Source organism: Hylobates moloch, unplaced genomic scaffold (genome assembly GCF_009828535.3).
Source record: "Hylobates moloch isolate HMO894 unplaced genomic scaffold, HMol_V3 SCAFFOLD_5, whole genome shotgun sequence".
Lineage (NCBI taxonomy): Eukaryota > Metazoa > Chordata > Mammalia > Primates > Hylobatidae > Hylobates > Hylobates moloch.
Genome location: NW_026652280.1, coordinates 70,843,469 through 70,868,308, shown reverse-complemented (window position 1 = coordinate 70,868,308; position 24,840 = coordinate 70,843,469). Strand labels below are relative to the sequence as shown.

Genomic DNA, 24,840 nt, shown 5'->3' with positions numbered 1-24,840 from the left:
TCTTGATCTCCTGACCTCGTGATCCGCCCGCTTCAGCCTCCCAAAGTCCTGGGATTACAGGCATGAGCCACCGTGCCTGGCACCATTTTGTATTTTTACAGTGTTCACTCTGGTTATTACAGTATTCATTTTAAACTTTTTTTTCTCTACCTTAAATTAGGACGTAGGAAACGGGACTTTTCTACATCACAGGCAGTGAAAGAATCTCAAAACAGTTTAACTTTGCTCACCCTTATCCTGCCTTTTTTGCCATTGTTCTGATATACTTGGTTTTTATGATCGTCACATTCTAATAGACATTACTGTAGTTGCATTGAATTTCCTTTTCGGGTTTCTTCATTCCATCCTGCAGTTTTGTTCTTCCATCAAATATTATTTTTCTCCAACATGAAGAACTGTAGTATTTCTTGTTGTGTGTTGTGTACTGTTGTCACTTTTTTTCGGCCTTTATTTGGAAATATATTGGGAAATATATTTAAATATATTGGAAAATATATTTATTTTAGAAGAGTATCCTTGATGGATTTAGAATTTTCGGGTTGCCTTTTTAACTTTTTTGAATGTCATTCCATTTTGATTTTCCCATTTACAAATTACCTGTTCAAAACTTGCACACTGTCTTCTGACTTTCCTAGTTTGTCTTGAAGTGTTTGCTGTCAGTTTTGCTGTTGAGATGGCCTACTTCTATCATTAGTTTATATAATTTATTTCTCTGCTAGGTAAGAGTGGGATAATTTCCTACTGTGTTAAGGATAAATTTCTCTCTATGCTCACAATAGGAATTCTTTGATATATGTATTCTGAACATCTTCTCCCACTCTGGGTTGCATTTTTATTCTATCTTTTGATAAAATGAGTTCTTAATTTTAATAGAGTATGGTTAATGTAATTTGTGTCCTGTTTAAGAAGTCTTTGCCTGTTCTGAAGTCATGAAGAAAAACTTCTTATGGGATTTTCTAAAATTTTTTGCTTTAATTTTCAAATTTAGATGCATACACTGTCTAAGATGGATTTTGCTTACACTTAAGATGGCAATAAATCTCATTATAAATATGAACCTAGGACAATTTATTGAAATTATTATTTTTCTGCCAACCTTGTCATGAATCAAGTGTCCATATCCATGTGGATCTATTTGTGAACTCTCTCTCTTCTGTTCTGTTGATGCATTTGGAAATCCTTACACCTGGGTCACACTACCTTAGCTAGAAATACCGAACATTTGTTGTATTAAACTCGTAACCTGTTTCTAAAACTATATTTTTATTTGTATCTTTCTGTGTAAATAATTGTTTTACTTTATTACTGTAAGAACTTTAAAAAATATTGAATAAAAATGGAGATGGAGTTGCCATAAGGCATCCTTATCTCAGTCTTAGTTTTTTACTTGAACACTTTCCATATTTCACCACTAAGCATTGATGTTTGCTGTAGGTATTTGTAGACATCGTTTTTACCATTTAGAAAATTCCTTTCTATTTCTAGTTGGCCAAGAGTTTTTTTTATCATGCTTTTCTGCATCTACTGATATGATCCTATGATCATCTCTTGTTTTTTTTTTATTTGAGACAGAGTCTCGCTCTGTTGCCCAGGCTGGAGTGCAGTGGCGCAATCTCATCTCACTGCAAGCTCCGCCTCCCGGGTTCACGCCATTCTCCTGCCTCAGCCTCTCCGAGTAGCTGGGACTACAGGCGCCTGCCACTACGCCTGGCTAATTTTTTGTATGTTTAGTAGAGACGGGGTTTCACCATTTTAGCCAGGATGGTCTCCGTATCCTGACCTCATGATCCACCCGCCTCGGCCTCCCAAAGTGCTGGGATTACAGGCATGAGCCACTGTACCTGGCCCATCTCTTGGTTTTTAAAACTATTTATTGTTATCTTTATTTCCATATTTCAGAAAATTCCCTCGTGGTTTTTATGGCTTATTCTTTTCCTAAGCCTGTTAAAAACCAGTTTTTATCCTTAGATTCTATTCTTGATTATTTTCTTTCCTCAGTTCTCTCACAACCTTCTGATTCACTCTTGATGGTTTTTAACACCACTAAATTATCAGTGTCTCTCAAATCCTTATTTTCGTTCTTGACCTCCATATTCTGCTTCAAATTTGGTATATTTACGACCTATCTTGTTGGAATACTGTGTTTAATCTATTTTTGCCCGATTTTCCTGGCTTACTTTGTGACTCTAATCACAAAATGCCCTTTTCATGTTGAGGAAACTCTATTCTTTGTTTTCTTCCTTATCATAAATGGAAGTTGGATTTTGTCAAGTGCCTTTTCTGCAGCAATTGTGATTATCATGTGTTTTTTCCCTTTATTTTATTGACTTTCTTTTTTTTTTTTTTGAGACGGACTCTGGCTCTGTTGCCCAGGCTGGAGTGCAGTGGTGCCATCTCTGCTCACTGCAAGCTCCGCCTCCCGAGTTCATGCCATTCTCCTGCCTCAGCCTCCTGAGTAGCTGGGACTACAGGCGCCCGCCACCACGCCTGGCTGATTTTTTTTTGTATTTTTAGTAGAGACAGGGTTTCACCGTGTTAGCCAGAATGGTCTCGATCTCCTGACTTCGTGATCCACCTGCCTTGGCCTCCCAAAGTGCTGGGATTACAGGCGTGAGCCACTGTGCCCGGCATTACTTGACTTTCTTATGTTGACTCACACTAGACTTTCTAAGATAATTTCCACTTGGACATGATGTATAATCCTCTTAATATACTGTTAGATACATCTTGCTTGTATTTGTGTGTGCATGTTAGTGTCTGTATGAGTAGTTTTGTATCTACATTAAGGGATACTGGTCTGTAATTTTTTTCTTGTCATGTCTTTATTTGGGTAATATATTTGGGATAATAATACTGGCTTATTAGAATACATTAGAAAATATTCCCTCCTGTTCTATATTTTTGGAAGAATTTGAGAAGGATTGGTGTGAATTCTTTAAATTTTAGGTAGCGTTCACCCATGAAGGTCTCTCTTTATTGACTTTTTCTGTTGGCAGTGTCTAATGAATGATTTAATCTCTTACTTGTTACAGGGATTTTCAGATTTTCCAGTTCTTCCTCAGTCAGTGTTAGACAATTTTTATGTTTCTGGAAATTTGTTTGTTTCATCTGGGTTATCTAATTTGTTGACTTATGATTGTTCATAGTATTCTCTTTTAATTCTTTTTGTTTCTTTAAGGTTTGTAAATAATATCTGCACTTTTATTTCTCTTTAGTTATTTCTGTCATCGCTCTTTTTGTCTTTGTCAGTGTGCCTAAAGCTTTATCAATTTTTCTAACCTTTCAATGAGTCAACATTTGGTTTTGTGTATTCTCTCAGTTGTTTTTCTATTCTCTCTTTTATTTTAGTCTCCATTATTTTATTTCTATCTGTATTTTATTTCTAATGTGTATTATGTCCTTTCTTCTACTAGCTTTTGGTTCAGTTACTCTTTTTCTAATTAGCCCAGGTACAAAGTTAGGTTATTGACTGGAGGCTTTTTTTTTTCTTTTCTTTTCTTTTTTTGCTGTAGGCATTTAAAGGAAGTGTATTGTTTAGTTTCCACCGTATTTGTGAATCTTCAAGTACGGACTAGACTGAAACAGCCACTTTCCCTATCTCAATCATGTGTATTAATGTACTAATTAATTTATTTAGCTAGTATTTTGATTTATGAGAATGTTAGGAGATGTATATGTACATAATACATATAAGTATTTGTCAAACAGGTGTATTTATTGGGCAATTTCTATGCGCTTGCATGGTGCTGGAGCTATGTATGAGTAAAATAAAATACTCCTGCTCTTGGAGCAAACATACCAGTTGGAGATTCATTCCCAAGTATTTATTAAGCACATTTAAGTGCCTAGAACCGAGCAAGTAATAAAGAAGCACCTCTTTACTTTTATTTGTTGAATGGTAGAGATGAGGAGGGCACGCAATCCAGGCTGGGGAGGAGGGAGGCTAGGTTAGTGGGACGTGGAGTGGGGGAAGCATCATAAAGGAAGTGATTAACTGGTGGTAAAGTTAGCTGGATGGCAAATAAAGAGGTCAGGGCAGGTCTTCAGAGGCCTGACACTGAGAAAGACAGCAGAAGGTACATTTCAGAAGTGAGCATGGCACTGAGTGTGTAGCAAACACAGCACTCCTTTCACCTGGAAAGGTACAGTGGAGGCAATATGCTTCTGGCTGTTGGGGTCTGACAGAGACAAAAAGCATGCTTCACCCACTTTTCTGAGTTGCAAACAATATGGACCTTAATTAGAATTTGAGATGCATAAACACAACGCTTTCCAAATGTTCTATAAATGCAAGTTGCTTGGATATTAATAAATCACACTGCATAAGTTAGTCCCAAGGTCACATTGTTTCAGAAAATGCAAATGTCCATTGTGTCATTGTGAAGAGGATGCAAGGTCACAGTTTTCCAGGAGGTTTGGCCAGCGTTTCCTTTGAGAATCTTGGGGAATTCATGCTCAGAGAACATCTTGGGAACTGCCGTGTCAGCACTCATGTGGCGTGAATGCTCCCTGGTTGGTCTGACAGACCTGAGTCTTCCTGAAGGTCCTCTGCTCTCCTGAGAACACCCCTTGACTTCCAAATGGTGAACAGCCCTGCCTCCTCCCTCTGTGTCCACTTCCCAAGAGGTGTGAGTGGGGTGAGCTGATCTCAGGGGAAGGAAATTTAGCCCTGGAGACCTGAGAAGAGTAGCAGGGCTGTCCTCCCCCATCTCCTCTTTATGAATAACCACAGTTGTTTCTTTTCCCTTGTCTAAGAGAAATTTATCTCCCAAAACATAAATCCACTGAAGCCCAAATATTGAACATTAAAAGTCCTTAATAGGAGACATAAGAATCAGTTCTAGAAAAATCAGAAGGGCACCTTTGGAAATAAGCTTTAAGAGAGAAGGGGGTGAAGCAAGTTGGCAAAATATGACCAACCAGTGACCATCTTTCCATAGCAACGTCAAGTCTGCAAGGATCCATATGCAAAAGTACCTTTGCAAGGGCTAAGAAATCCAGGAATTCATCTCAGAGATGCAAAGATAGTTCCCAATATGCAAGCAAAGTGATACATCACATAAACAGAATGAAAAATGAAAACAATATAATCATCTCGATAGACCCAGAAAAAGTAATTGATAAAATTTAACATATCAAATTTCCTCAATAAATTGATATAGAAGGAACATATTTCAACATAATAACAACAAATTAGGTATAAAAAACATATTTCAACACAATAAAGAACATATATAATGAAATCACAGCTAACGAACGCCAAATTAGGTATAGATAGAACATATTTCAACGTAATAACATATGCACATAAACAAATTCAGAGCATCCAAATTGATTTACAAAAAGAGGTCAAAATTGTTCTTGTCTGCACACATGATCTTATATATAGAAACCCCAAAGACTCCACAAAAACATTATTAGTTTTCCCATGGTAAGGAGTATTTCAATTAATTTCTAATTCTCAGCAATAGAATTTGAGGGTTAATATTTTGCTAATCAGTGTGTGTGTCAGAGGGAGGATGGTCCAGATCTTCTATCTCTGCCATCTTTTAGATATTACTCAGATAGTGAGCAGTTCCAGCACTAGAATATCTCCTCTTGTCCTGTTATAACCAAACCCACTCCCCTGTTGCCTACCATACTTACTTCAGACTTAATATTTTGCCACCACTAATTTGTTCTCTATTTTCATAAATTTATCTTTCAAGGAGAATATGGAAAATTCTGTAATTTCACTTTTTTCCACTCAGCATAATTCCTTGAATATTTTTCCAAGTTGTTGTGTGTCAAAATGTATTCCTCTTTATTGCTGAGTACTAATTCTCCTTTCAGTACTATCACTTTTTCACTTTCCTAATTTTGCAACTGTGTTGTTTGGTGCTTAAATATTTTAGGTTATGTCTTCCAAATAGATTGATTATTTTATGATTATATTCGTTTAAGTCTCTGGTAATTTTCTTTGCTTTGAAGTCTACATTATATGATCTTAGGTTAGCCACTTCTGCTTTCCTTTGATTAATACTTTAATAATATACCTGAGTTTTCTCATGTGAGCTATAGAAGAAGGCTTTTCCAGATTGACTCCAAGCGGGGGGATCTAATCATTGTGAGAACATTAATGTCAACCAGGTAATGAGACATTTTGGAATTCTTCAGGTATTTCTCTTAGAGTTATTTATAAAGAGTAAGCACTTGTGTGTGCTAGAAATTCAGTAAAGTTGCAGGATGAAAAAAATCAATGTACAAAAGTCAGGAATGTTTCCATACACCCATAGAGAATTTTCTGAGAAAACAGAACAATCCCATTTACAATAGCTCCAAAAAAAGTAAAACACCTAGAAATAAATTTAACCAAGGAAGTAAAATATTTCTACAATCGAAAACTGTGAAATACTGATAAAAGAAATAGACACACATAAACAGAAAGAAACCTCATGTTCATGGATTAGAAAAACTAATATTGCTAAAATGTTCATACTACTCAAGGCGAACTACAGACTCAGTGTCATCCTTATGAAAATACCAATGACATTCTTCACAGAAATAGAAAAAAATTCTAAAACTTATATAGAACCACAAGTGACCTCAAATAGCTAAACAATCATGAAAAAAGAACTGGTGGCATCAAATGAACTGACTTCAAAACATACTGCAAATCTTTAAGGCCCAAAACATCATGGTAGACACCTAGGCCAATGGAACAGAATAGAGAGCCCACAAATCCACACATCTACAGCAAACTGACTTTTGAACAAAGGTGCCAAGTACACACAATACGAAAAGGACAACCTCTTCAATAATTGCTGTTTGGAAAACTGGACAACCACGTGCAGAAAAATAAAACAACCTATGCCCTTGCCTCTCACCGTATAAAACAATTAACTCAAAATGGATTAAAGTCTTAAATGTTGGATGTAAAACTATGAAACTACTGGAAGAAAACATAGGGAAAAGGCTCCATGGCATTTGTCTAGGCAAGGACTTTTTGAATAAAACATTGGAAGCATAAGTAACCAAAGCAAATATAGACAAATGGTAGTACATGCAACTGAGAAGCTTCTGCATATCAAGGGAAATAATTAACAGAGCAAAAAGACAACCTACAGAGTGAGAGAGTATCTTTGCAAGCGATACTGCTGATACAAAGCTAATACCCAAAATACGTAAGGAGTTCAAACAACTTACAAACAACAACAGGCCCAAAGACCTTGATTTACAAATGAGCCAAAGACCTGGATAGATGTTTCTCAAAAGTAGGCATGCAAATGGCCAACAGATATATGAGAAAATGTTCAATATCACTAATCATCAGGAAAATGCATGTTAAGCCAATAAATATATGAAAAAAGCTCAACATGGTGGTTCCAAGATGGCTGAATAGGAAGAGCTCCAGTCTACAGCTCCCAGCATGAGCGATGCAGAAGACAGGTGATTTCTGCATTTCCAACTGAGGTACCAGGTTCATCTCACTGGGGATTGTTAGACAGTGGGTGCAGGACAGTGGGTGCAGTGCACCAAGCGTGAGCCGAAGCAGGGCGAGGCATCACCTCACCCAGGAAGCGCAAGGGGTCAGGAAATTCCCTTTCCTAGCCAAGGAAAGGGGTGGCAGATGGCACCTGGAAAATTGGGTCACTCCCACCCTAATAACTGTGCTTTTCCAACGGTCTTAGCAAACAGCACACCAGGACATTATATCTGACGCCTGGCTCGAAGGGTCCTATGCCCATGGAGCCTCGCTCCCTGCTAGCACAGCAGTCTGAGATCGAACTGCAAGGTGGCAGTGAGACTGGGGGAGGGGCACCCGCCATTGCTAAGGCTTGAGCAGGTAAAGCGTCCGGGAAGCTTGAACTGAGTGGAGCCCACCACAGCTCAAGAAGGCCTGCTTGCCTGCCTCTGTAGACTCCACCTCTGGGGGCAGGGCATAGCCAAACAAAAGGCAGCAGAAACCTCTGCAGACTTAAATGTCCTTGTCAGATTGGAAGACAGTAGTGGTTCTCCCAGCATGCAGCTTGAGATCTGAGAACGGACAGACTGCCTCCTCAAGTGGGTCCCTGACCCCCAAGTAGCCTAACTGGGAGGCACCCCCCAGTAGGGGCAGACTGACACCTCACACGGCCGGGTACCCCTCTGAGACAAAACTTCCAGAGGAACGATCAGGCAGCAACATTTGCTGTTCACCAGTATTCACTGTTCTGCAACCTCTGCTGCTGACACCCAGGCAAACAGGGTCTGGAGTGGACTTCTGGCAAACTCCAACAGACCTGCAGCTGAGAGTCCTGTTAGAAGGAAAACTAACAAACAGAAAGGACGTCCACACCAAAACCCCATCTGTACGTCACCATCATCAAAGACCAAAGATAGATAAAACCACAAAGTTGGGGAAAAAACAGAGCAGAAAAACTGAAAATTCTAAAAATCATAGCACCTCTTCTCCAAAGGAATGCAGCTCCTCACCAGCAATGGAACAAAACTGGATGGAGAATGACTTTGACGATTTGAGAGAAGAAGGTTTCAGGTGATCAAACTACTCCAAGCTAAAGGAGGAAGTTCTAACCCATGGCAAAGAAGTTAAAAACCTTGAAAAAAGATTAAATGAATTGCTAACTAGAATAAGCAATGCAGATAAGTCCTTAAAGGACCTGATGCAGCTGAAAACCATGGCATGAGAACTACGTGATGAATGCACAAGCTTCGGTCGCTGATTCGATAAACCGGAAGAAAGGGTATCAGTGATGGAAGATGAAATGAATGAAATGAAGCGAGAAGAGAAGTTTAGAGAAAAAAGAATAAAAAGAAATGAACAAATCCTCCAAGAAATATGGGACTATGTGAAAAGACCAAATCTACATCGGATTGGTGTACCTGAAAGTGATGGGGAGAATGGAACCAACCTGGAAAACACTCTGCAGGATATTATCCAGGAGAACTTCCCCAATCTAGCAAGGCAGGCCAACATTCAAATTCAGGAAATACAGAGAATGCCACAAAGATACTCCACAAGAAGAGCAACTCCAAGACACATAATTGTCGGATTCACCAAAGTTGAAATGAAGGAAAAAATGTTAAGGGCAGCCAGAGAGAAAGGTCAGGTTACCCACAAAGGGAAGCTCATCAGACTAACAGCTGATCTCTCAGCAGAAACTGTACAAGCCAGAAGAGAGTGGGGACTAATATTCAACATTCTTAAAGAAAAGAATTTTCAACCCAGAATCTCATATCCAGCCAAACTAAGCTTCATAAGTGAAGGAGAAATAAAATACTTTACAGACAAGCAAATGCTGAGAGATTTTGTCACCACCAGGCCTGCCCTAAAAGAGCTCCTGAAGGAAGCACTAAACATGGAAAGGAAGAACCGGTACTAGCCACTGCAAAAACATGCCAAATTGTAAAGACCATCGAGGCTAGGAAGAAACTGCATCAACTAACGAGCAAAATAACCAGCTAACATCATAATGACAGGATCAAATTCACACATAACAATATTAACCTTAAATGTAAATGGGCTAAATGCTCCAATTAAAAGACACAGACTGGCAAATTGGATAAAGAGTCAAGACCCATCAGTGTGCTGTATTCAGGAAACCCATCTCACATGCAGAGACACATATAGGCTCAAAATAAAGGGATGGAGGAAGATATACCAAGCAAATGGAAAACAAAGGCAGGGGTTGCAATCCAAGTCTCTGATAAAACAGATTTTAAACCAACAAAGATCAAAAGAGACAAAGAAGGCCATTACATAATGGTAAAGGGATCAATTCAACAAGAAGAGATAACTATCCTAAATATATATGCACCCAATACAGGAACACCCAGATTTATAAAGCAAGTGCTTAGAGACCTACAAAGAGACTTAGACTCCCACACAATAATAATGGGAGACTTTAACACCCCACTGTCAACATTAGACAGATAAACGAGACAGAAAGTTAACAAGAATGTTCAGGAATTGAACTCAGCTCTGCACCAAGCAGACCTAATAGACATCTACAGAACTCTCCACCCCAAATGAACAGAATATACATTCTTCTCAGCACCACATCACTTATTCCGAAATTGACCACATAGTTGGAAGTAAAGCACTCCTCAGCAAATGTAAAAGAACAGAAATTATAACAAACTGTCTCTCAGACCACAATACAGTCAAACTAGAGCTCAGGATTAAGAAACTCACTCAAAACCGCTCAACTACATGGAAACTGAACAACCTGCTCCTGAATGACTACTGGGTGCATAACGAAATGAAGGCAGAAATAAAGATGTTCTTTGAAACGAATGAGAACAGACACAACATACCAGGATCTCTGGGACACATTCAAAGCAGTGTGTGGAGGGAAATTTATAGCACTAAATGCCCACAAGAGAAAGCAGGAAAGATCTAAAATTGACACCCTAACATCAAAAGTAAAAGAACTAGAGAAGCAAAAGCAAACCCATTCAAAAGCTAGCAGAAGGCAAGAAATAACTAAGATCTGAGCAGAACTGAAGGAGATACAGACACAAAAAACCCTTCAAAAAATCAGTGAATCCAGGAGCTGGTTTTTTGAAAAGATAACAAAATTGATAGATCTCTAGCAAGACTAATAAAGAAGAAAAGAGAGAAGAATCAAATAGATGCAATAAAAAATGATAAAGGGGATATCACCACCAATCCCACAGAAATACAAACTACCATCAGAGAATACTATAAATACCTGTACGCAAATAAACTAGAAAATCTAGAAGAAATGGATAAATTTCTCGACACATACACCCTCCCAAGACTAAACCAGGAAGAAGTTGAATCTCTGAATAGACCAATAACAGGCTCTGAAATTGAGGCAATAATTAATAACTTGCCAACCAAAAAAAGTCCAGGACCAGACGGATTCACAGCCAAATTCTACCAGAGGTACAAAGAGGAGCTGATACCATTCCTTCTGAAACTCTTCCAATCAATAGAAAAAGAGGGAATCCTCACTAACACATTTTATGAGGCCAGCATCATCCTGATACCAAAGCCTGGCAGAGACACAGCAAAAAAAGAGAATTTTAGACCAATATCCCTGATGAACATCAATGCAAAAATCCTCAATAAAATACTGGCAAACCGAATCCAGCAACACATCAAAAAGCTTATCCACCATGATCAAGTGGGCTTCATCCCTGGGATGCAAGGCTGGTTCAACATATGCAAATCAATAAACATAATCCAGCATATAAACAGAAGCAACGACAAAAACCACATGATTATCTCAATAGATGCAGAAAAGGCCTTTGACAACATTCAACAGACCTTCATGCTAAAAATTCTCAATAAATTAGGTATTGGTGGGACCCATCTCAAAATAATAAGAGCTATCTATGACAAACCCACAGCCAGTATCATACTGAATGGGCAAAAACTGGAAGCATTCCCTTTGAAAATGCACAAGACAGGGATGCCCTCTCTCACCACTCCTATTCAACATAGTGTTGGAAGTTCTGGCCAGGGCAATCAGGCAGGAGAAGGAAATGAAGGGTATTCAATTAGGAAAAGAGGGAGTCAAATTGTTCCTGTTTGCAGATGATATGATTGTATATCTAGAAAACCCCATCATCTCAGCCCAAAGTCTCCTTAAGCTGATAAGCAACTTCAGCAAAGTCTCAGGATACAAAATCAATGTGCTAAAATCACAAGCATTCTTATACACCAATAACAGACAAACAGAGAGCCAAATCATGAGTGAATGCCCATTCACAATTGCTTCAAAGAGAATAAAATACCTAGGAATCCAACTTACAAGGGATGTGAAGGACCTCTTCAAGGAGAACTACAAACCGCTGCTCAACAAAATAAACAGAATACAAAGAAATGGAAGAGCATTCCATGCTCATGGATAGGAAGAATCAATATCGTGAAAATGTCCATACTGCCCAAGGTAATTTATAGATTCAATGCCATCCCCATCAAGCTACCAATGACTTTCTTCACAGAATTGGAAAAAACTACTTTACAGTTCATATGGAACTAAAAAACAGCCCAAATTGCCAAGTCAATCCTAAGCCAAAAGAACAAAGCTGGAGGCATCACACTACCTGAATTCAAACTATACTACAAGGCTACAGTAACAAAAACAGCATGGTACTGGTACCAAAACAGAGATATAGACCAATGGAACAGAACAGGAGCCCCCAGAAATTATGCCACACATCTGAAACTATCTGACATTAGACAAACCTGACGAAAACAAGAAATGGGGAAAGGACTCCCTATTTAATAAATGATTCTGGGAAAACTGGCTAGCCATATGTAGAAAGCTGAAACTGGATCCCTTCCTTACACCTCATACAAAAATTAATTCAAGATGGATTATAGACTTACATGTTATACCTAAAACCATAAAAACCCTAGAAGAAAACCTAGGCAATACCATTCAGGATACAGGCATGGGCAAGGACTTCATGTCTAAAACACCAAAAGCAATGGCAACAAAAGCCACAATTGACAAATGGGATCTAATTAAACTAAAGAGCTTCTGCACAGCAAAAGAAACTACCGTCAGAGTGAACAGGCAACCTACAGAATGGGAGAAAATTTTTGCAATCTACTCATCTGACAAAGGGTTAGTATCCAGAATCTGCAAAGAACCCAAACAAATTTACAAGAAAAAAACAAACAACCCCATCAAAAAGTGGGCAAAGGATATGAACAGACACTTCTCAAAAGAAGACATTTATGCAGCCAAAAGACACATGAAAAAATGCTCATCATCACTGGCCTTCAGAGAAACGCAAATCAAAACCACAATGAGATACCATTTCACACCAGTTAGAATGGCCATCATTAAAAAGTCAGGAAACAACAGGTGCTGGAGAGGATGTGGAGAAACAGGAACACTTTTACACTGTTGTTGGGACTGTAAACTAGTTCAACCATTGTGGAAATCAGTGTGGCGATTCCTCAGGGATCTAGAACTAGAAATTCCATTTGACCCAGCCATCCCATTATTGGGTATATACCCAAAGGATTATAAATCATGCTGCTATAAAGACACATGCACACGTATGTTTACTGCAGCACTATTCACAATAGCAAAGACTTGGAACCAACCCAAATGTCCAACAATGATAGACTGTATTAAGAAAATATGACACATATGGCTGGGCGCAGTGGCTCACGCTTGTAATCCCAGCACTTTGGGAGGCCAAGGCAGGCGGATCACGAGGTCAGGAGGTCGAGACCACGGTGAAACCCCATCTCTACTAAAAATACAAAAAAATTAGCCGGGCGTGGTGGTGGGCACCTGTAGTCCCAGCTACTCGGAGAGGCTGAGGCAGGAGAATGGCGTGAACCCGGGAGGCGGAGCTTGCAGTGAGCTGAGATCACGCCATTGCATCTCCAGCCTGGGCGACAGAGCGAGACTCTGTCTCAAAAAAAAAAAAAAAAAAGAAAATATGGCACATATACACCATGGAATACTATGCAGCCATAAAAAATGATGAGTTCATATCCTTTGTAAGGACATGGATGAAGCTGGAAACCATCATTCCCAGCAAACTATCGCAAGGACAAAAAACCAAACACCACATGTTCTCACTCACAGGTGGGAACTGAACAATGAGAACACTTGGACACAGGAAGGGGAACATCACACACTGTAGCCTGTTGTCGGGTGGGGGCGTGGGGGAGGGATAGCCTTAGGAGATATACCTAATGTAAATGACGAGTTAATGGGTGCAGCACACCAGCATGGCACATGTATACATAGGTAACAAACCTGCATGTTGTGCACATGTACCCTAAAACTTAAAGTATAATAAAATAAATAAGTAAATAAATAAAAAGAAAAAAAGCTCAACATGACTGATCATTAGGGAAATACAAATCAAAACCACAATGAGATGCCATCTCACACCAGTCAGAATGGTGATTATTAAAAAGTCAAGAAACTACGGATGTTGGAGAGGCTGTGGAGAAACAGGAATACTTTTACACTCTTGGCGGGAATGTAAATTAGTTCAACCATTGTGAAAAACAGTGTGGCAATTCTTCAAAGATCTAGTAGTTCTGAATAAAACTTCATTATTTCTTCAAGTAGTTTTTCTTCCCTCCTCTCTTTTTTTTTTCTTCTGGGGAATCTATGATATGTATATTGGCTGCTTGATTTTGTGCCACAAGTTTCTGTGGCTTTGTCTGTTTTTCTCCAGCCTTTTTTATTCCCCTCCCTGTTCTTTGGATTGAATAATTCTACTTGTCTATCATGAAATTCACTCATTTCCATTTTTGAGATTTATTGCTAGGCTTTTTCATATTAAAGGCCTTCCCTCTGTTTTGCATGATTTGAGTGTAATTTTTTTTCTATTACGTTTCAAAGTTGGTTATTTCTATTTGATAGGAACCCTGCTTGTTTTTATAGGTAAATCTATTATTCAATAGCCTTGCTGGATTCTCTTATTAGTTTTACTTATTTTCTGTGTAGATTATCTTGGATTTTCTAAACAGATGATCATATTAATAAACACAGCATTTTAAAAACATTTCTTAATATTTAAGATTTCTCATTTCTTTTATTGTCTCAATGTTCTGGTGCTTTCTTGAGAAAATCCAGTGTAATGTTTGTTAGAATCATTGCTAATGAGTATCCTTGTCTTGTTCATAACTTTGCTGGGGTCTCTAAAGTTTTACTGTTCCATTTGTTAGATGACCTTTATCCTCTCAAGGGGGCTCCTTTCCGTTCCTACTTCACTAAGATACTTTTATAAATTATAAATAAGCATTGAATTTTAGCAAATACTTCTATTCTTAATTTAATGTGTGATGATTTTACTGCTTCCCTCATTTTATTTGATGTTGAGCCATCCTTGGATTAATGGAATGCACTTTTGTCATGATATACTCTTTTTAAAACATATATGATACTAAATTTGATTTTCCATTTATTATTTTTATTTACTTTACTTTTTTTTTTTGAGACAGAGTCTCTCTTTGTTCCCCAGGCTGGAGTGCAGTGGCACTATCTTGGCTCACTGCAACCTCCACCTACTGGGTTCAAGCGATTCTCCTGCCTCAGCCTCTAGAGTAGCTGGGATTACAGGCTCACGCCACCACGCCCGGCTAATATTTGTATTTTTAGTAGAGACGGGGTTTCACCATGTTGGCCAGGCTGGTCTCGAACTCCCAACCTCAGGTGATGCACCAATCTTGGCCTCCCAATGTGCTGAGATTACAGGCATGAGCCACCACACCCGACCTCTATTTATTATTTTTACATTGTACAGGCTTTGATATTGTTATGGATTAAATGTTTGTGTCTCCCACAAAATCAAATGTTGAAATCCTCCCCTTACCAATGTGATGGTGTTAGGAGGTGGGGCCTCTGGAGGTGATTAGGATTAGATGATGTCATGAGGGCTCCCGTCTCATGGATCTGACTAGTGCTCTTGAAAGAACGCTTAGAGAGCTTGCTTCTCTCTGCTCTTTGCTGTGTGCAAATATAAGAAGTTGGTAGTGTGCACCTGGAAGAGAGCCCTCAGCAGGAACTGACCATGCTGGCACCCAGACCTCTGACTTCCAGTTTCTGGGACTGAGAAATAAATTTCTGCATCACCATTGGCAACCCTTCTGGTACTTCGTTATAGTGAAGTGGCATCATTTGTTTGAGGTAATACCTGAGGTTCTTTATCTTATGCCAGGGAAATTGAGGCTGCAGACACACAAGAAGTGAGTTTAAGAGCGGAGGTTTAATAGGCAAAAGGAAGAGAAAAGAGAATAGCTGTCTCTCCTGCAGAGAGAGAGAGGGGCGTCTGAGTGGGTCTTCCGGTTCTGTGGTGAAATGGATGGGGTTTTATAGATGAGCTTGAGGAGGCAGTGTCTGATTTGCATACGGTCCAAAAGATTGGTCCTCCAAAAGATTCAGGAGGAGCTGAAGGACGCCCAGCACTCAGGAGGAGCTGAAGGACTTGCGGTGAGGGGAGTGAGGAGCAGCAGTTGTTTTGTGGAGAGGTTTCCTTAGTTTGTAGACCTCCCTCTTTCTAATTCCTTCTCTGAAACGTGTATCCCCTTTTCTGTAGCTCATTCCCTACATCCTTTTCATGCGGATTTCCATTAGGCAGTCCCTGGGGGTGATGATTTATGTTTACACTTCCTCTTGATTCTTTGGCTCAATTCCCTTCTGGAGTGCCTGTGGAGCCTGATCAGCTCTGGTGCTCTCTATGCCCCAGACCCTAGCTTGGGAAGGGGACTTGATTAGGCTCTCAGGATGACTGTGGTCTGCAAAGGCCACTCTGTGGCAGAGCCCTCTGTCTGCCTATTCTGCAGAGGTGCCCCGTTTTCCATGTAGGAACTCATAACAGAGGTCTTTTCTCTGTTTTCCTGGTTGTTTTTTCTTCCTTCCTTCCCTTCCTTCTCTCCCTCTCCCTCTCTTTTTCCCTTGTTCCCTCCCTCCCTCACTCACTCTCTCTGTCTCTCTTTCTTTTCTTTCATTTTATGGGCTAATTGTCCCAAGGGCAGCAAAACTGCTGGCTATGAATCTGCTGGCTATGAATCTGCTGTGGGGCTCAGGGCAACATGATGGATGGTGTGAGAAGCAGTCATCGGCAAGGTTCATTAATAGTTCACTGCTTTGCATCGGCCTGGGTGCCACGACACAGCATCATTCATAATTTAGAATTGCTGGTGTGCCTTCTGTAATGTATTATGACTGTGTTAGGAAGGCCTGGCCCCAAAAGCTCCCTGCATATGTGCTAGTGGCCTCAGAGGTCGGACTCTGGGCGGCTCCTCTGGGCTGGGAGAGTAGAATGTTACCCGAGGCCCTGCGAGTTAGGGGAGGGAACCCTGCAACTTCTCTCAGCTTACTGTGCCTCTGTTTTGCATAAAGCTTCCTCCATGAGATGGAACAAAATTCATGGAAATAACATTTTCCCAGAAAGAAACTTGGCTGTGACTGAAATGACATTTTGATCGAAAATGTCAAAAGTTAAATGAATTACGAAAAAATAGCTAACAGAGGAAACCCAATTTTATTTAGTAAAATTTTCAGTTTCTATATTCCCACACCAGGAGGTATAGATAGTTATGATTTAGCATTGTTTTAGACTTGGTAAAAGGACTTTATACTTTCTAACTTTAGAGACTACTGCATCTTATAGACAGTCAGGTGGCTTTCCAGGCACTCTTCCTGGGTGATGTGCCTGCCTGGGGCGCTGCAGTTTTCTCTAGTCTCACCTTGTCATTTACTCACTGGTTTCCCTCCCATATATCAAAACTGTCTCCCAGAGGCAATCCACCCCTTACCATAACTTCAAGGCAATGTGCTACCTTTCCTGGTGCTTGCGTTTAGGCATTCTCTCTAGTAGCTAAGGATAGCAAATTTATTTTTTCCTCTCAAAATCCTTTTGGGTGTAACACAGTGGGAGGGGAATGATCTTGGGTGAGGTGTGAGACTTAGTGTTCCTGAATGTATGCCAAGTAGGTGACTTACTGCTTTTGCTAGTAAGCTTAGAGGCCAGGCTGGGGGCCACTAGTTTTGCTTCATTTAATATCATTTATTAATGAGGCCAACCAGACATTTCCAATTATTGGTCACTTGGCTCTGAGCTATTGGCCATCATTTTTAAAAGGCTGCAAATATTCTTTGCATTTCTCAACAAACTTGACCTAGTTTTCTCATTAGGCATTTGACCTACACCTGAGAAGGTGTAAATGATTAGGAAGTGAATGTAAAGGAAATGAACATGTGGCTTCCATGTCTGGAGCTTTAGTTTCTCAGTGTCTCAGCACCCCTTTTTGGAGTGGTGAGGAGAAGCAGAAGCCTTTGGGGCCTGGCACAGGGAATGGCCATCCTGGCTGGGAGAGAGGCAGAATCAGTGCTTACTGAGCATCCTCCACAAGGTAGCAAGGTATCTTAGATACAGAGAGATGTAGCGGGGATCCTGCAGAGAGTGGTGTGGGAGAGGAGTGCCGTTAGGCCTCCCTGATGTCAGAACCATCTGCACAGGCTAAACAGACATTGATTCTTGGATCTTGCCCCTATATCAGAGTCTCAGGGCGTGACCCATGAGAATTCAGCATCTCCAAGGTGCTCACCCTGAGTGAATCCACAAACAGGCAGGCAAGATAAAGGGGGCTTGGAGGAGGAAATCATGACACTGGTATTGGGGATATTGAGTTTGAGGTGCCAATGGGTTTTCAATCTAGAGTCCCTGGAGCTGCCTGCCAGGGGCAAGAGGGAATTAAATCTACTGGCATGGATGAAATTTATCATTGATGGTGACACTCATCATTGATGGTGATATGTATCACCCATGAAGTGATCTTGGTAGGAGAGACAGAGCCATCGGGAAAGATGAATCCTTGGGGCAGCTTTCAGTGCCAATGTTAAGTACCTCTCAAAGGGTGACTTCATATTTTGGGTGCACAGGAGTCCAGAGGAGCAGATCTGGCTGAATTGGATGATGACTTATTTAGAACCTGGGTCTGCTCTCAGGCTACTTTCGAGGGAGAGCTCACATTAATTGACCCTCCACTGAGAGCCAGGCCCTTTACACACATTCTGTGACCCTGAGACTCATCAGGGTCTGAGTTTCCCCAGGCCACCTCTGAGTTTGGTTTGGAGCCTGGTGAATACCCACTCTACACCCAAGGCAACCATGTCATTCAGAAGCCCAGAGCCTGATGACTGCTGAGAAGTGGAAGGGAACAGTTATATTTTACAAACGGAACTTGGCTGGGAAGGGAACAGAAACTCTGAGTCTAAGACAACTCCAGAGGGGTAGGGAGAGTCCCATCATCTTTTTGGGTTTCTACCTGCTGGCCAGATCATGTTGAAAGCCTCTTTTCCACCTCCTCCTCCACTCTGGGAAACCGAAGCTGGTTCGGCAGCATTTTCCCAATTCTACAACCCCGCCCCCCACCACCAAAAAACTAGCAGCTAAAACTGTCAGTGAATGAGGACAACACACACCAAAGCCAGGAAGAACATGAGGCAGGCCCCATGAGGAGTAAAGACATGAACAGGGCTGAGAGACTGAGGAAGGCGACGGGCATGTAGAGGATATGACCCAGGGACTTACAGTGGTGGACACGGGGTGGGCTCCAGGTGTCTGAGGCTGCACCCAGGCACTAAGTTTGCAGGTGCAGAGAATAGAACATGGCTGCCTCTTCCAAGTCTCAACTCTGTGGGAGCCTCTCTATGGTCTGCATTACATTGCTTGATCCTGGTGCAATAATGTTAACTAATTGTTCTTCCAAAATCCAGGAGTTTGCTGACTTGAGGCTGGGTGCCAGCCCAGCTCTTGGAGAGCAAACTGCTAAGCTGTGCTACAGCGCCTTCACATGGCCAGCCCACGGGCTCTTCCAGAATTCTGCTCCAGGAGCTCAGCTCTTTCAACCTTTCCTGGGACTCAAGGCACACACTCAGCTTCTCTTCTTGAGCCCCCCAACCCAATCCCTGCTCTCTAGCAGCTCTGGGGGCTGCACCAGTCTCTCCATGGACTGACAATAGAAACACCTGGTTGGTTAGCTTGAGGTTTCCTGGGTGCAGTGGCGTTTCAGAAGCCCTTTTGTTCCCGACCTCAGTGTGGGCCAGAGAGTCTAGAAATCAGGGCCCAAAGCTATTGAAATACCATCTGCAATTCCCATTCCTCTTGCGTGGTCACTACCTGGGACATTTAGCTTCAGTTCCTTCCTTTTGAGCAAAGGATTTTAAATTAACATTTAGTGTTAGCTGTAAATATCTTTTTCTCCCTCCTTCCTACCAAGGGAGAAAATGCCCATGAGTAAGATGGGCTCATCTTGAGAAAGATGCCCGTGCTGCAGACGTGGAGACATGTGAGATAGATGAGGCTGGCACACTCCCCACATTCCTGAGAAAGGCGGGAACTCACAAAGTCCCAACCCCTTAGCCTTCTGGATCCCGCAGTTGGGCCTGAGGTGCAGAGCTGGGCTTGAGGCAGGGGCTTCGCTAAGAGCTGCAGGAGGGCTGAGGCCCAGGAGGTGTGTCCTTGCCTGCCACGCACATTATTTTGCTGGTGTTACTGCATTGCCCAGAGGAATGAGAATTAGAAATGTGAATGTGTGCAAATACTGGGGGGAAAGAGACTGGGGAAAATCTTCTCCCAACTCATTAAAAAATCCCCCTGAATCTCTCCATTTCTCTTTCTCTAAACACAATTCTTTATTATTTTACATTGTGCACACTATTCATGTTTACTGTTGAAACATTTTTTAATCTATGAATTTGTTTATTTCACCTTGTGTCTTCTATTCAGTAATAAGACACTTGTAGAAATCATGACACTATTGTTCAGATACTCACATTTCTCAGGTAAATTAACATTCCCATCTTGACCAATAACTCCTCTGCTGCAAACATTAAATCTACAGCCAAAGACAAATGGAAAAGTAGGAATGACCAACAAGGATAGACTAGGAATGAGACACCCATTTATACTTTATCATTATCTTAATGCTGGTACTTTACTTCACACCCCAAAAAGTTACTTGGGAGCAGTCTCTGTTTTGTTATTTTCACTTGTCTATCCATAAAAGAATGGATGTGTAACTAGCAGATGGACTTTGGGACTCGGTCACATAGCAAGGTGGTTACTTGCTACCGGGAAGCACAGGTGGTTCTGAGCACTGGCCACGCCCCACTGAGCAGCACTTACCCTGTGTGTCCATCTCTACATATGGAAGATGAGAAAAGTAATACCCGCCCCTTGGGTTTGTGGTGAGCATGGATGAGATCATCTACGTACAGCACTTAACAAGGGTCCTGCCCCCATGAAAACTCCAATGCATGTTGTTTCTCTGGGACCAGAGGGCACACAGCAGAAACTGCCTTAGCCTCTCTGTCAAATATTCTTTTCTGGCGATTTCATCAAGGTTGGGAACAGAGAGACAACCTTCACTCTGGAAGGTTATTTCTCCCCTTTTCTCTATGCCTTCTGGCTGATCCAAGGAGTAGGTTTCCCCAGGGAAGTCTGACAATCTCAGTGGCTTAGGAAAGTGCTCCTCCTATGTGGGATTGAGAACCAAGTGGCCGAACCAGGGAGGGTCCCTGGGCTTGGCTTATCCAGGTGAGTGGAGTGCGCGAGCTCCCCAGGACAGGGTGGAGCTGGAGGGCTGTCTTCTCTTCGAGAGTAGCAGCTTTGAAGCACATGTGGGTACTGTTAATGAAAGTGGCATGGGGCATCTGGTGAAGGGCAGGGTAAGATTTCACCAACTGTCAATGTCAAATGATGTCCCCAAGTCTCATTTTGATTGAGATAGAAAAGACATCAAAACCTAATCTGTTAAAGCATTGATCTTAATAATAGTCGTATTTTTCTAAATCACCCATATCTGTAAGCATTTTTGTATTCATGTGAGCTAATTTGTGAGATGATCAAGGAATATGGAAAGACGAGGCCACCAAGCATGAAAGTCTGATTCTGTGGTTTAATATGAAACCTCAGAGGTTCTAGCAGTCCTTGGAGGGTCGTCCAATGGCCCAAGTTTGATCTGGATGGCACTTTAGACCTGGCACACCTCTTACTCTCAGTATTCTGAGAGTAAGCTCAGAATACTCTCAGCTTTTGCAGCCATCTGACCCTCTGACCTCAGAGCCAAGGGGCTGGAGACAGAGCTCGGTGAGGTGCTGGGGGAGAGTCATTTCCATTGCCCTCATTACTTGAAGGATGCAGGTTGAAAATCCCCTGTTGGAAATTCATTAGCCTGGGAAATAAATAACGTGGAAGGCACAGAGGTGGCATAGAGGAAAGTTGCTCAGCAGTACCCAAACCCCACACCGACCATACCAAACAGGAACCCAGGTGCGGGGCACGATTTGACAAGTGGGGGTGCTCTCCGGCCAGTGCTCGCCAGGCAACAACAGGAGCCTTTGGTGGAGAAGCAGTGCCAGCAGGATGGCTGGCCCACAGTGCAGACCGGCTTCCCCGGAAACAAGGCAAGTCCTGGCTCCACCATATCTTTGGCAAGTCTCTAACCCTCTTTCTGTTTCCGACTGCTCATGCTTTTAGCACAGGGTTTGACACATAATCGTAAGAGCGAATACTGAAACATTATTGATATTATTAGTCTCTCAGCTCCTGAAGCCATCTCCAGCAATCTTTCTCTGCCCTTGCACATGGAGTAAGGGTCTGGGTGGGAGAGGCAGGCACAGTTCCATCTGGCTTTCCCTGAATACCTTAAAGAAACTCCAGCGGGGGTCAGGTCTGAGATGCTAGCATAATTGCCAAAGTTCCTCTGTCTCATCGAGCTTCCCTCCAGGACATTCCCTCCGCAAGCCTTTCTCTCCCCTTCCTCACCATCTGATTTGCTCTGATACCTACACCTGCTGTGCTTCTGGACGTCTGTGACAACCCTGCTGCGAAGGTCTCAGGTACAGAACTTAGTCTTACGTGGGAGAAAACACAGGGCTTCCCAAAGGTCTTACTGCAGGTTTAAACTGTAATGGTGTTAGAAGTATAAATAATACAAACTTTAAAAAGACAACATTGTAAAGGATAATAATTTAAATATTTAAGATACTAATATCTTTGCTATGGACATTCAAGATAACCACTATCTTGTGCTAGTGGTTCTAGTCCATTTTCAAACTGCAAACACGGAGAAGCAGCCACGGGAAGGTTGCCTTTGAAGATCCTCCAAAGAACATCCTTCGACGGAAGATCTGATGGAGACTGCCAGTGAACAACAAGGCCTCTGCCATGCTGTGGATCTGGATGAACATCTGGACACGGTCTCACATGCAGCCTAAAAGCTGAAATGTAATACTGAAATCTGCAAAGCTGAAGTAATGGGGAATATTTAAATAGACTTCCAAATGATGAGTTCTCTAAATTTGCAGCATTTATATTTCTGATTTGGGACACACTGTAGATAGCTCAGTACCGAGCTATGTATCCAACCCAAAAGGTCAGAAGAAGAATACAGAATAACACAAAGAAGTAAAAAAAAAAAAAAAAAAGATAAAAACAGATTTATAAACTAGAAAGCAAATAATAGGGAAAAACACTACTCTGAAAATCCTAATAAAATAGATGAATAATAGGCAAATGTGTTCAATAAAAATATGTGGGAATATAACCACAGATACCTATGTCTTAAGATAACACTTTAAGAATAATATTTTAGGCCCGGCACGGTGGCTCACACCTGTAATCCCAGCACTTTGGGAGGCTGAGGCAGGTGGATCATGAGGTCAGGAGATCGAGACCATCCTGGCTAACACAGTGAAACCCCGTCTCTACTAAAAATACAAAAAAATTAGCCAGGCGTGGTGGTGGGCACCTGTAGTCCCGGCTACTCGGGAGGCTGAGGCAGGAGAATGGCGTGAACCTGGGAGGCGGAGCTTACAGGTGGGCACCTGTAGTCCCAGGCTGAGGCAGGAGAATGGCATGAACCTGGGAGGTGGAGTTTGCAGTGAGCCAAGATTGTGCCACTGCACTCTAGCCTGGGTGACAGGGCGAGACTCCATCTCAAAAAAAAAAAAATTTAATTTTTAAGAATGGCCCTTATTCAAAACAATGTAGACTGTGAGAACCAGTCATGTGTGTGTACTGTTTATACCAAGTGCTTTTATGCGAAATCTAACTTGGGCAATGTAGTTTCAGACTGTTTTCTCTGTGAAATTTAACGTATTCTTTCCTCATTCAACACTGTGCTTACAGACTCTGTGTAGGGGAATTCTGGGCAGGTAAAGGTAGTGCAGCCTAGAGCTTGGCACTTCCTCAGTCACGCCCTATCGCCTCCCCTACAAACAAACAAAAGAAATGCAGATGAGAACTAGGCCAGGACAAACCTAGACTCCAAAGAATGACAGGACACCTGCAGGAGGAGCCCCTCACAGGTGGGAGAAGAGAGGAATGAGGACGGCCTTGCCAGGCAGAGCTGGGATCAGGTCACCCACACAAGCGATGGCCCCTGGACCCTGGAGGGTTTTTTTCCCCATGCTCATTGGTGGGTGAGGGGCTGCGCAGGGCTAGACCTGTGAACTCTCCAAAGTGACAGGTTGTAGCTCCCTCCCAGGACCAGGCCCCGTGCTGCATCGGCCCTGAGAAGAAGCTGCTGGGGAGAGTCCACGCAGCGCAGAACAGTTGCTACTTGGAAGACAGGGCCCAGGGTGGGCGGGGGGACAGAGCAGAGGTCTCAGGAAGGAAGGGCGCACTTAGGAACCAGTGAAAACCACAGTGGAGGGGCCTCCAGTGCTGTGAAGCTGGAAGAGCTTCCTACCCTAACATCAGGGAAACAAATATCCCCTGCAAAGGAGTGACAGAAAAGGACTGTGTATCAATCCAACACCAAATGTGGCCGGTGAAAAAGAATAAGGGGCGGGCTTGTGGCCTTTGAGACTGTCAAAGTTTGCCAGAAAGATATGCTCACCAATGGGTGGAAACCATAATCCAGTGTTTAAAAATGAACTAACATAAATTCAGGAAATAATAGAAGACATGAAAGAACAATAAAAATCAGAATTAGAAAACTCAGAAATGAGTTAGCATTCAGGAAGAAATTAGCGAAAAAGTAAAACATGGTTTCAGAAGGGATGACTCAGTCAGAAGGACAGTAAGGGACAAATGCCACAGATATGGCAAGGCGAGGGGTCACCTTACTGACTGGGCTAATCGACCCAGGTCAGCAGAACGAGGAGGCTGTTGCCACCCAGCCAGGCGGGGAAATATATTTCGGTGCTCAGGGGACCATCCCTGCTTGGTGCTTGGTGCCCGGTTTGAATGACAAAGAGGCAAAGATGCAGCCAGGACCGGAGGAGGGCTTGAAACCAGGACCTTGGGCCCCTCAGCTGGCTGACCCCACCATGGCTGCTGGCCAAGGGTGAAGGGATCTTGAAAGGGTGCAGGAGGGGTGGGTGATGAGTC

General features: G+C 42.0%; 1 pseudogene; it reads left to right on the top strand.

Moving 5' to 3' along the window:
• Positions 1–24,800, top strand: part of LOC116467819 (kinesin-like protein KIF1C) — a 27,838-nt pseudogene extending 3,038 nt beyond the window's left edge.
• Positions 24,801–24,840: the final 40 nt, after the last annotated feature.